Raw genomic sequence first — 13681 nt, 5'->3', positions numbered from 1 at the left:
AGATAAGAAGATTAAATTGGCTGGGGCACTTGGATAGAATGGAGGAGGATAATTGGGTATGAAAGTTTAGAGACTTGATAGTTCCTGGGGAAAAGCCCAGAGGCAGACCGAGAAAGACTTGGCAGGAGGTTATAAGGACAGACTTGATACAGAGGAAGTTGAGTTTAGATCTAACACAGTCTAGATCAGATTAGAAGAGGGTCATTAATATACCCTGTCCAACCCATGCTAGCATGGAAAACGGACGTTAAACCGAGAATGATGATGATGATGATGCTTTGTTTTCAAGTTAAAAAAAAATCTTTATCCACGTGGCTTAAAACTTCAAAAAGATTTACACCGGACGTGTGTTTCGTTTTTACAGGCATAAAGAAAAAATCCATTAAATTCGGACCTGAAGAAATTATCTACAATTAAATCCATGATTAAATGTCTATTCTGCCTGTAAGTGCAGTTTTGCAGACTTGTTTCATCCGTGCTCCGTCAGCATTCACCTCCGCATTAGTTAAGAACCGCATGGCTGGATTTCTTGTGTAAGACCTGGTTACCAACAACGAAGGGGCCAGGCAAAAGAGATTTATGTCTACGTAGTTCTTTTAACTAAGTCCGAATTTGTTGAATTAGCTAGGATGGTCACGTTAGCTCTGAATAGGCATGCTCGTGGATTAAAAGGACCAGGACTATTCAATAATTTCTGAGATCTAAAAGTGTCCAACCATGAGGGAAATCTATCGGACGTTTTGTCTGACGAGTCTCCAAAAATTCTTTCAAGGGCTGCCATCTCACACTACAAAATGGATTTTAAAGGTTGATTTTGAAAACTCAATATTTATTTTTCAGGCGTGGGATTAATCACACGCCTGAAATGATTCAGGCGTGTGCCAAGGCGTGCGCGTGCGATCGCACGCCTTTCCTGAAAAAGACTGATAAACATGTATAACAAATGCAAATTGCACAAAATATTAAAAAAATATATTCAACAATTCTACCTCAGCTTATATAATAATAATTTTTTATTGTTACCAAACAATGGAAATCAAATTTTCTTTTTTCTAATTTAATAATATATTCACCAAAAATTTCTAATTTCTAAAATTTTTGGTAGATATTGCATCATACCTGTTAGGTGAACCACTAATTGGACAATAACTAGGCAGACAGAGGTACCAGGGTTGACAAATCACTGTACATACATGTCATCAAATTCATAGACTCTGTACACAAATGGTTTTGAGTATGTACATATACATTGTTTTTTTCTTACATGAATTTCATGCCACCCAATTAAATAAAAATTTTGGATGTTTGCTTCAAGAAAATATTGAACCACGTGAAATAAGAGATTCAAAGTTTATGATACTTTTATTGTGTGGCATGTATTAATACATTACAAATGCTTAAACAGTTTATGTTTTTTTCAGGAATAAGTTCAAAAAAAGAAAAAGAGAAATAAGCATAGCAACCCTGATGATAATGAGGGCTTTCACTAATGTTACAAGAGTTAATGATAACTTATACAGTAGATATTGGAAATAGGGCATCTAACATTTATTTATTTTGAATATGTATTATACAGTGGATTACTACTTCAGCAAAATAATATTTATTGTTTTACAACGAGGTCTTGTGTTAATATATTTTAAAGTTAAAAATCAAATAGTAAGATATTAATTATATATATATAGGCAGACCGAGAAAGACTTGGCAGGAGGTTATAAGGACAGACTTGATAGAGAGGAAGTTGAGTTTAGATCTAACACAGTCTAGATCAGATTGGAAGAGGGTCATTAATATACCCCGTCCAACCCATGCTAGCATGGAAAACGGACGTTAAGCCGAGAATGATGATGATGATGATGATGATATGATAAAGAATTATGTATATAAATATTTAAGGCAACACAAAAAGTTGGAGAGAATAGTCAATACTCTATCGCCTAAAATGTCGCAGAAAAGTAAAAGCAACAAAAGTAGCCAAGTAGTCTAGAAAAATAAAAACACAAACAAAAATAATCAAGTTCCTTAGCAACCAGTGTATACTGCGTATCATGCACAACATGCATGATTCACTATGCTGTCAAGAAGATGACCATGTATGGTCACTTATCGTGAACGCTACATTACAATTTTAATGACATTAACATTGTGACCATTATTATTCCGTGTATTTTTTATCCTGGATTCAGATAGTTTGGTCATTTTTTTGAAAATGATTAAAAAATTAAAGTATGTTAACTTGGATGCAAGAAAAGCCAAAATATTTCTTCCAATTAGATTTCATGATAAAATAAATGAGGAAGAAAACCAGGAAAAAAATTAATGAAGTTTAAATCACCTTAAGCCTAACTTACATGAGTGTTTTGAAGGCTTGAAGTTATCACAGGGATCTCTCTTGTCAAGGACGAAAGTTAATATTAGCAACCGAGTTGCAAGGCATACCCATATGGTCTCTCGCGGAAAGCTGCCTGCCCTCTGCACCATGCTGTCTGGGGAACGCATGTGCTTGAGTTCGCAAGAAATTTGTCTCGCCCACCTTCAGAAATATTTTGTGAAGACGACACAAACTTCAAACAAATACAGTTCGCGGGAAATGGATGTCGCAGCACGGTTTGTTTTTATGCGCTTGGCATTTTTTATCTTCCTGCCTTGATGAAAATCATATAGACAGACATAACACGAATGAACAAACTTCGCTGAAATTCTATTAGCTTAGAGTTTTCGAAGAAGCTGGTGCAACACAAATCAATATACAAAGGATTGCTAAGTCCTATGTTCGCAAGCGAAAAATTGTACGTTTATACTTATGCTACCACATAGAAACCACGTCACCCAACAATTCATTTTTCCCCAGGGTCTTTTGGCCCGTTAGCTGTTATAACAACGACGGTAATAAAATGAATTGCTATAAAATATATTAAATATTAATAAATCAAAAGTTTGTTTTGACGAGTAAACAGAGACAACACGAGGAGTTGTATCTGTTAAAAAATAGTATGTTACTAACTTTGGTAATTAATACCTCAAAAAAGGTTTTAAAGTCATTTTTGTTGCTTAGACGTACAATAAACAATACATACATAAATAAATAAATAAATAACAATAAACTTATATGTTTATACGCAAAATGTGGAAGGAGCTAGTTCAAAAGGTTTGGAGTTCATGTTATTAGAACGTAGTGTATATTCGTACGCACTTTTGCCCATTTTTGCGTACGTATATGTTCATCCGCTATTCGTACGTAAAGTGCTTTAGGGTTAGGGTTAGGGTTAGGATTCTTTTTCCTTTTTTTTACGTATGAATAGCGCTACGCACTATTAATACGCACTTTATGTCATATTAAAGTGCGTACGAATATACAGTTCCTTATTAGAAAGTTTGAGTTAAAAGCAAGGTAAGTACTTATATCAAATAAATCATGATATCCAATATATGTAAAGAACTTCTTTGTCCTTTTCAGTTATATTTGGATGCCCAATATGATATTTAAGATGATTAAAGTGGTTGTTTTTTGTCCCCAGTCAACATAAACCTTTCCACCGCTATTAGATCGACTTTTGTGTAAGTCACTAAATTGCAAAACTAACAGCTGTTTCGAAGCCCCTTTAAAAATATAACTTTATTCACTATGAACAGTACACTCGTGTTTCGCTGATTGGGACCAAATTCGTCGGTTCCTTAAACTTCCGTACGAAATCCAAGCAAACATACTTTGCTCAAGTGAGACCCCAAATAATAGAACTTCGTTTAAGTGGGATCCCTTTGTTACGATCCCTTCTTGAAGGGTTAATTGAAAACATGGGGTGCCCCAATTGGATTAGTATTTGGGTAAGTGGTTGGGTAAGCTAATATTGATAGTCATCTTGTAAATATACATTATATATTCAATTTTATTCCAATACGACTCGCTTAACATTGAGATCGACATAGAAAGTTGCAAAATAAAAGAAAATGGCAGTCACTAATTTTTAAACATATACCTTATCGGTAAAAAAAAAGTCGACAAAAAGTGACCAAATTTTGGCTAGGTGACTAAATTTTTTACCGACCAATTTTTTTACCGACATTTTTTTTTTGCCGACCGAAAATTTTTACCGACTTTTTTTTACCGACTAGTAATATTTGCCGATTTTTTGAATTAATATTTTAACCTCCAATTTTTTAGTTTTTTGACTTTCCAAAGTGATTCCAGGGATTCTAATCAAATTTAGAATTTGTCGTTTTATGAAGCCTCATCCGCAATATTATACGGAGTATACACCAAATAGCGGAGCTCCGCTATATTATGTCTTTGTATACACTAAGTTTGAACCAATTGAACCAATAGCTTTCTCTTAAACACACGTGAGATGATAAAAGCAAATAATTTCTCGGTTAATGATTGGTTCAATTATTTATGACCATATTTGGTGGAGAGCTTTTTCACATAGTTAGTGTATAATGATCCTGTAAAACCAAATCTGGTAAAGGAGAAAGAAAATTAAAGAAGTTCTTTTGAATTCCTACTGTTTAATTTAATGCTAACAATGGTATCTTTGTAATATAAACATCAAAAACAACATAATCAACAACAACAAACTGTTCATACAAATAACAGAGAAAAATAAGTAAATATTTTAACAACGAAAAGGGTTTTCAATTAATTCCAAGACAGCATTAGCAGATTCCACTGCTTCTGTTATACCAGCAGCTTTGAAGCCATTTAATATCATTTTATCTTGAGCACATAAGAATTCATAAAGTTTTGAAATCCATTTAGCATGCATCACCTTTAATTCGGTTAGATTAAGCGACACTTTAATATCTGCAGGTCTTATGCCTTTCTCCAACTGCTGGGAAACTTGATGAGAAAACCATTCATTGTAACAATTGGAAATGAACGATTTTGCTGGCTTGTTCAAGGTTATATCCAGTGGTTGAAACTTATTTGTTAGGTTGTGGGGCACTATTATAACTCTGAAAGAATTCTCTCGGCAAAGTTGAAGAACAGCTTCGTTATCCTGCCCCTTGAATGTATCCATGATTATTAATGATAGTTGCTCCTTTGGATAATTCAGATTTACTTTGACTTTATCCATGTACGGAAAAATAATATCTTCAAATAGCTCCATTGATTTTTCAGTATTTGACCAATGATTGCTGGAAAATTTAACATTAAAGCCAGTTGGAAAATCAAACTTTGGGAGGCATCTTTTTGTTTTGCCTTCATAGATAAGCTGAATCGGGAGAAACTTACCAGTCATGCTGATAACAAAAGTAGCTGTTATTTGTCTCTTATCATCGATGCCTTTAATTGGAACAGTTTTTGCTCCTTTTGGATTGAAAGTGTATTTTCCAGGAGACACATAAGATAAAGGAGTTTGGTCCAAATTAATATAAGATCCTTAGGAATATCATCGTCGCTGACAACAGCGGAAATTTGTCGTTGAAATGTGAGCTTTTCTTCAAGTAAAAATTGTTTACTTGGCTCGATTTTGCCGGTCGTTCCTTTTCGTTTAGACCATGCCATTGATTTCAATACATTTCTAGCCCAGCCTTCTGTAAGTACAATATGACCACCGAATTCTTTAAGTTTTGATGGACAGTTTGCCTTGACGACTCCATTACCAATTGCTATGACCATTTTTCTTGAAATAGCACCTCCAGCCAGACGTACTCCAGTTATCACATCTCTCACTTTAAGCATAAGTTCGTCTGGTAAGAGGTTTGGCCTACCTTTCTTCTCGTGTACAGTAGATGAAACAGAGTGATTTTTGTTCTTCTGAATCTTTTTTTTCCAATTATTCACTGACGTTCGGAAGAAAGTATATTTTGGATACTTTTTCTTGAATTTCTCCAGTGCTGATTTGGTGCCATTCAAAAGAGCGTATTCTCCAACTTCATTCTTTATGTTGCTTGGAAGTGATGAGTATTTCTTTTTGGTTTTTGGTTGAACAAACGCTTTCATCTCTTTATTAATCGCGTTGATTTCTGCTCCATTAACAGTGCCAGATGCAGAAGTTAAAAACGTTGGTACTTTCTCAGGAGATTTCCCATTACAGCTTCTCGATGAAGATTTATAAAAATCTTTCAAATCTCGTACTTTAGCCATTGTTGCTATTCTTTTTTATCAATGTTTTGATTGATAAAGTGATGAAACAGAAAAGTTACATAATTTGATTTAAGTCTCTCCTTCGCTCCTTGATTGAAATCGATCGTCTTTTGTTTTTATAACGTAACAACAAAGGTGGAGAGCAACTTATTATGTCACGATAGATTTCGAAAGCATTCGAATGTTCGAACGTGTTTTTTTTGCACTCATTTTTTTCACAAGGCAAGTTCGTTGATTCATGTTCGTAGAAATATGCCTTCATTCGACAGAAAGATTGCAGCCAGAGGTTATCATGTTTACAAGAACACAACGTGGAAAAATGCTGAAGCAGGTCAAAAAGTCCAAGTACAAATTGAGACTAACAAATCGTCCAAAGAATGTGATCCTTATGCATGTGCCATTAAAATAAAGAATAATTTCTTTGACAACTGGATGACTGTTGGGCACATTCCAAGGGAAATTTCACGCCACTGTTTTTATTTCATCAAAGAAGGTGGAAGTATTTCTGGTCACTTGCTCTCCACCAACTACAAAGTGTCCCCGATCCCTGCAGGAGGACTTGAAGTACCGCTTCTACTTACTTTTACAGTGAAAGAAGACAGTTATTATTAACAATGATAAGGTAGAAGGGAGTGTTGAAGAAGAGAAAAATGATGAAAATGAAGAAGAAGATAATGCGAAGGAGCCGGGAGATGTCCAAAATATTATTGATAAAATCATTAATAAAGATGTTATTGAAATAGATTAGATTGTTGTAAAATCTTTGTTCTCTTTTAATTCAGCGGTGTCAAAAAAGTCGGCAATAAGTGACCAATATTTAAAAAATTAACCGGTAAAAAGTGACTAATTTTTGCTAAGTGACTAACTTTTTTGCCGACTAAATTTTTTGCCGACTTTTTTTTACACCGATTTTTTTTTACCGATAAGGTATTATACATACGTTGTTTTTAACTTGATTTTCTGCAACAGTTGTATTTTTTAGGATTTTTTGCTAGATTGCAGACCATATTTTAGTTAATTATTATTCTCCTTTATATTCTTGAAAAGGAAGGTTAATATAACTAACAAACACATTTTTAAAAAATATCGATAAGTGGGACATTCTAAGCCGGTCTTGAAAAAGTCCCAGTTTGAGGGGGATTGGTTAAGTGAGTGTACAAGCCTAAGAACAAAAATGTTGTGTTTGAAGATTCAAGACATTAAGTTGTGTAGAAAATATATAAAGAAGCGTACAGACGCGTTTTCCTATGCTTTCAAATACAACAACGAAATTTCTGCATTCCATTTTCATGGAATAATTGTCCCTCAAAAGGTAGTATGATAACGAATAACAGCCTTAATCCCAGGGCCCATAGCCTATGCAGTTTATACTCATATTAAAAAACTATAGGGGGGGGGGGGGTGGGTTTGTCGTTTAACGGAACGATGAGAGAGCATTATTTGCATGCAGATTTTATCCTCGTTTTAGTGAACAAACCTCTGCGTCTTGGTTTATTACTTTTATGTCAACATTTTCGGCAAGTGCTAGATTATTCTTTTGAAAAGCGACATAATGTATTCAAAACAATGTTTCGAATGTTTCCATACCAGAAGAAATATATTTCCCTTCGAAGCCGAACATCAAGCATGAAGGCTGTAAACAAATGACGCAGAGGTAAACCGCTAGCTTATACCAACACCCACCATCGTATATGATGACACACATGGCCAACTTTTTCTAATGCAAGCACGGACAGACACAGTTAGGGTATTATTATAAAAACTAGTCCATAAAAATACGCATATTCAGTCCGCAGCCTAGCACCTCCACTAAGTAAGCTATATTTACCGGGTGAGAGGTTGTCATACTTCACCGGACAGTTGATTTGATTTTTGTATGGCAAAAGTGATTGTAAAAGTTTGAATAAACGTATGACAGCGAGGCTGTCAGGAGCAAAAGGTAGGCTGCGGGTAGATGATCTTTTTACTTATTATTTTATTTTATCTTCAGAAGGGTGGTTAAAAATCGCTGTAATGTGACAAAAACAACAAAAAAGTGACGACGCTTAAATTAAAACGTTTGTACTGAATAAAGTTTTGGAAAATAGGCCAAAAATCGAGAAATTTTGTTATTACCATTGTTTTCAGATGTTTTTCGTTCATTTCGTTTTGTCGATAAAGAAGCAGTTTCACTTTAATTGACTAGTTGTGGCCTAAAACAGAATTCAAGTGATAAAACTCAGCATTCTTTGTCACTATCTTATTTGTTAACTGTACAGTATGTGGACAACAAAATTATTTTTTGATTTAATTTTGTTTTAGAACTCTGTATTTGTCCGCTACTCTGTTTAATATGCTTTATTGTTGCTTAACAAATCACTTTTCCTTCGAGCGCAAATAAAATGAAAAATAAATTTTGATTATGAAAAATTTGTTTTACATGTTAAATAATTTATTCTGTTTTTTTACTTTGTTCAATGTTACATTTCAATAATAACAATGTATTCAACATTGTTATTATTGAAACATCTTTATAGATACTAGTTTGTTATTACAATCCGCTCATTTTGCATTTCAATACAAAACAATTTATTATCGTGGCAACGCTAGTTTGATTATTTTCTTCTATTCACCACCAAAATGTTAATCTCTTCCTTCCAAAACCGTTTATCTAATATGTAATCCAGTAAAGATAGTCACGAATTTAATCCGCAGGCGAATATATACGACTTGATCAAATTACAAATAAGTCCTTTTTGTTTATTAACGCTTGGCATGAAAATAAAAATCTTAAGGGGTTGGTAGTTGAAGGGTCAATGTGTTCGCATAACTTGCAGGAACCTTAAGTGTAACAGTACCAAAAGGAGCTATGCTGAAACACTAGTCCTATATATAGGGTATTATCTTCTGGCACAAGCTGAAAAAAAAATTTAAGCTCGCCAGGAGGACACTTAAGTCTATGTCTTTAGATTTCAGAACGTACAACATTAAATTTTAAAAAGCATGTCTCTACTTTTTGTGTTAGGGAAAATATACTAGTGATCCTTATTCAAATACCCCAAAACATTTTTTATCAGCAAAACTAAAGGACACTTCTCCAATCGAGTGACTAAATTTACATAGCGGGTAGAATTTCTTTAGAGAAAGATATGCGAGATAGTAGTTTCTTCAACTTTTTATTCTTTTGGGTTTAATCATTGTTTGTCAAAAGTTTTTTTGTGGAGGATAATTTTTGTCAGGGAAAATTATTGTCACTTAGGCCCTATCCCAGAAAGTTCTATTGAAGTAAATTCCGTGGCTAAATATTCTGATTTTGTGATGCAATATCATGACACTGCTTGAACAAACATGCTTTGAACTTTTTGGAAAATAAAAATACATATATAAAAAATGTTACCTTTAGGAACAGTAAAATCATTTCGTACTTAAATATCATCTTCACTAAACTATGAAAATATTTTTACTTTTGAAGAATGGTTTGTTCTCAGCAAATGAATTACAATTTTTTCATTGGTTAAGTCTTCAATGGACCATTCGAGGATTGCGGAAGCATAATTTTAACGACGTAATAAAATACACAATAAACAATATGTCGTATTTAGTATTAACATAATTAATAAGAAAAAGAAATGGTGTCGAAAGTGCGCCGACATCAAAGCGTACACAAAACTTTCATAGGTTTGTTTTAAAGCATCCAGTCACATGACAACAAACCTGTACATATTTATAAAACTATGGGTATACGAAAAATATGGTGAAAAATATTGAAACAAAAACTGTAGATTACTTTTTTTAGATGATAATTTGATTTTTTGATTTTCGATATGAAGTAAGGCGATGGAGATTCTTTAAATATCATTTAGCCTTTTTTAGTATCAACAAAAAATCCGGGTGGCTAAAAAACTGTGGAACTGTTCTATCCGTGTTGTAAAGTTATCCCGTTTTAAAACGTTTGATCAGCCTCTTTATAAACGACACGGAACGCTGATTCGGAACGGAATACACACTGCATGTTGTGTAACAGTAACATTAAGTTGAACCCTCTTAAAACGTTTGATCAGCCTCTTTATAAACGACACAGAACGCGGATTCGGAACGGAATACACACTGCATGTTGTGTAACACTAACATTAAGTTGAACCTTCTTAAAACGTTTGATCAGCCTCTTTATAAACTACACAGAACGCGGATTCGGAACGGAATACACACTGCATGTTGTGTAACACTAACATTAAGTTGAACCCTCTTAAAACTTTTATCATCCGAGCATCAAATATTTCTTTGTTCTTATTTGAGCCTAACAAGTTTTTTAAAATGAAAATTTTATTTATCTACGTTTTTAGCAAATTCTTAACTATACCCGTTTTATCCCTTCAAGGCAAAATAAAAAAAAATCTAGAAAGTAGAAAGGGGGCTAAGTAATGATTAAAAAAAATTACTACAAAGTCACCAGTTTCAAAATTATCTAAGCTTAATGAAACTTTGGGAGGCTTGTCTTTCAGAATCACTGCTCCAAAAGTCAAAGCACGTATGATTGGCTGCCAGAAACAAATTTTGACATTTTTCCTTTTCTTTGGGTTATGTCTTTAAAAGAGGTTATTCATGAATTACCGATAACCTATCCGCATGATTACAAAACATAGATGTAAGCAGTCAGTAGTAAAAAGGTGTTCTGAATTGATAGTTAAAGTAATGCAAGACATGAGAAGTGAAGTTTCAGTAAATTTTACTAGGAGGTTGCTGGGGGGGGGGGGGGGGGGAGATCTTCCTGTAGACGACATCATCACTAATGACTGCTATCGATTAAGGGGATTTTAATGATAGAAGTAGAAAACTAATACCGTTTTCATAAAAAGCTTTTCTTTTTTGTTATTTTAAAAAATATTCTACCTGGAATTTTTACAATATCAGATAACTCTATTGTATTGTTATGTCCAACAAAAAAGACTATTAAATTTATTCACATCTTTGTTTGGAATCAAATTAAAGGAATCTATTGCATTAGGACTTAAATGGTATTTAGGTTTCCGTTAGGCATAATAAATCACTTTACATGAGAACACGGTCGGAGCTAATATCGTTTTTGCGTTTTTTGTATTAAGCGAAGTTTCTATAATAGAGTTTTCACTAATTATGCCAGTATCATTAATTCTTCTTGCATATATTAAATTGCTCGTGTGTCTGACTTAATAGCTGATCTGGAAAATGTCCCCGTTAGGTATAACCCTCAAGCTTGTGACTCATCGACTTAGCGCAACATATAGATTTATCCTAAGTGAAAGGCTCGTTGCTTTATTGAATTAAAACAAACAACACTTTTAGTAAACGTTTTTTCTTGAACTTTATTAACAGTGCAGGCCCATGACAGCATTAGTGGAACTTGATTTCCATCTCTATTCTGTTAATTGGAATAACATTTTCTTGCCAAGCCAATGGATCTATTCTTATAACTAAATCCTGTGTTTTTGACCTCTGTTTTCAAATGTATTTCCCTTTCTTTTCCCGAGCTATCAGTTTATATATGATAAACAGTTCCAATCTACCAGTTTATATGGTTACGTCGATATTTGACTTCAACACGATTTTCGCGTTAGGTCTTAAAAGATGGTTTTTAGCAAGTCCACCTGTTTTCATATATTTATTTTATCATCGGCCTATATTTATTTTATCCGATCCTATGCTGTTCAGCATCTTTTGTTATACTTAGGTTGGTTTTAGCAAGAAAATAAATCGCATCTTTTGGATAGTTGGGGTCATTTAGAGAAATAAAATTAGATTTTAGTAAATTTTCGTGTTGTGCTTTTTAATTTTCTTAATCTGATATTATTTAAAAATTAAATCAAATATTAATTACCACGCTGCCTCATAACTTCCGTCAGCTCAGCATTTTTAAAATATTTCCAGCAATGTGAAAGGTTTAGCAATACATCTTTGGATTGTTGTCTGCATATACTGGCCTTGTTTGGATTGATGGAAGTTGGTAGTAATCACCACATGCTATAACAGATATTTCTGCAAATGGAATGTCTTCCGAACATTCAAATATTTTTAGCCGTTGATGAATATGTAAAAGCAGCTTTTTTGGATCATTGAGATCCACAATACAATAATACTTAGCTCTGAAAATTAATTTCGCAGCATGCATCTCTTTTTATCATTCAAATTTTGGAAAATTTTTCGCAAAACGTCAATTGCTGGTATACTCAAGGCTGAATGTATTGTATTGCACGCTAAATTGATGGCAGCAACACCAGTGGGTGCTACAATCAGAATCTTATCCTTTTCTGGATTCCCTACATGATAAGAACGTGCTTATTTAGTATGTAAAAAATTGTTGTTATTAATTGGGACTTTCCACAATTTCGTGTTAGAAAGATAAAAAATTCAACTTATCTCATCGGAAACATTGTTTTCTTGTTCAGCCAATAAATAAAAGTTACCCAATAATTTCTGTGAGTAAGTGCTCGAGTTTTCAGTGAACAATTTTCCTTTCCTTAAAACATGTGCATACTCTGCCAAAAGAACTGGATTACTATTAAGAATCTCGGTTCGTTATTAGTAATTTAGATTTTCAAGTTCTTTTTTAGCAAAAACGTTTCCTTGTAATTTAGTTATAATTTTTACGAGTTTATTCCATCTTAAATATGCGCAAGACAGAGTCATAAAAAACGTTGGCAATCTTCTATTCTAATGTAGAAATGCTCCTCTAAAATTTCTGTTTTATCAACATAATGAAACAACTTAGCTGATTGTTTATACAATGAACGATTACATATCAAATAAAAACAGTCCGTTTTCGATGCATTGATGCATTTTAAATTCGCTTATTCTCACACTAAAATCAACCGAGATGTATTTTTCAGACGCGTGGAGTTTCTAAACTCCACGCGTCAGGGCCAGATTCGAGAGGCAAATACGGAACAGGGTCAAGGTAAGCCTAAGATTTGAAAACCAAATATAACAAAAATGACAAAACAAGGCCATTCAAGACAAAAAGACTAGAGAGCCAAATATAAATAAAAAAGAGCGGGGCCATGTAGAGCAAAAAGATTTAACAGTCAAATAGAAACGTCAATATCCTATAATAAATTAATGAAGCCATTACAGTGCACCTAAAACTTTGAGGCTAAATAACTTGGAACCGAGGTGGTGACGTCAATGATTTTTCACCGCGTGGGTAACTAAGGAACAACTAAGATCAATTTGGGTAAGTTTCCCAAACCTGGGTCCCCGAATCCGTTTCGGAATGGACGGGTTAAAGACGTTATCAAAAAACCTTCAAACCCTGATATCTCTGCAACCGTTTGTCAAAAGTACATAATCCTATACATTTTCTTGGTCAGCGTTTAAAGATCTATGAAGGCAACAGGTATACGAATTTCTTAAAATATTTTTTTTGCATATTTGCTCGTTTTTGCTGATGTCAGCAAAGGTTTCAAACCCTTCCTTATATCTTCTTAACCGCTCATATCAAAAGCACATGATCATAAACATTTTCTTGATCAGCGCTTTAAGGTCTACACAATAGGGGCAACGTGAAAACAAGGTTCTAAATTTTTTTTTATGGATGGGTTGCTGACGTCATCAAAATTTAAATGACGCTTTTTTTTCGTT

General features: G+C 33.7%; 1 protein-coding gene across 1 annotated transcript in view; it reads right to left on the bottom strand.

Moving 5' to 3' along the window:
- LOC130655926 (uncharacterized) overlaps positions 1-2723 on the bottom strand; it is a 99830-nt gene extending 97107 nt beyond the window's left edge. The window contains exon 1 of the mRNA XM_057458742.1: positions 2352-2723. The gene's annotated coding sequence lies outside the window, so the exon portion shown is untranslated. The remainder of the gene's footprint in view (positions 1-2351) is intronic.
- Between the last annotated feature and the right edge of the window lie 10958 nt (positions 2724-13681).

Source organism: Hydractinia symbiolongicarpus, chromosome 8 (assembly GCF_029227915.1).
Source record: "Hydractinia symbiolongicarpus strain clone_291-10 chromosome 8, HSymV2.1, whole genome shotgun sequence".
Classification (NCBI taxonomy): domain Eukaryota; kingdom Metazoa; phylum Cnidaria; class Hydrozoa; order Anthoathecata; family Hydractiniidae; genus Hydractinia; species Hydractinia symbiolongicarpus.
The sequence above is the reverse complement of the archived record's forward strand: the minus strand, read 5'-3'. Positions and strand labels throughout refer to the sequence as shown.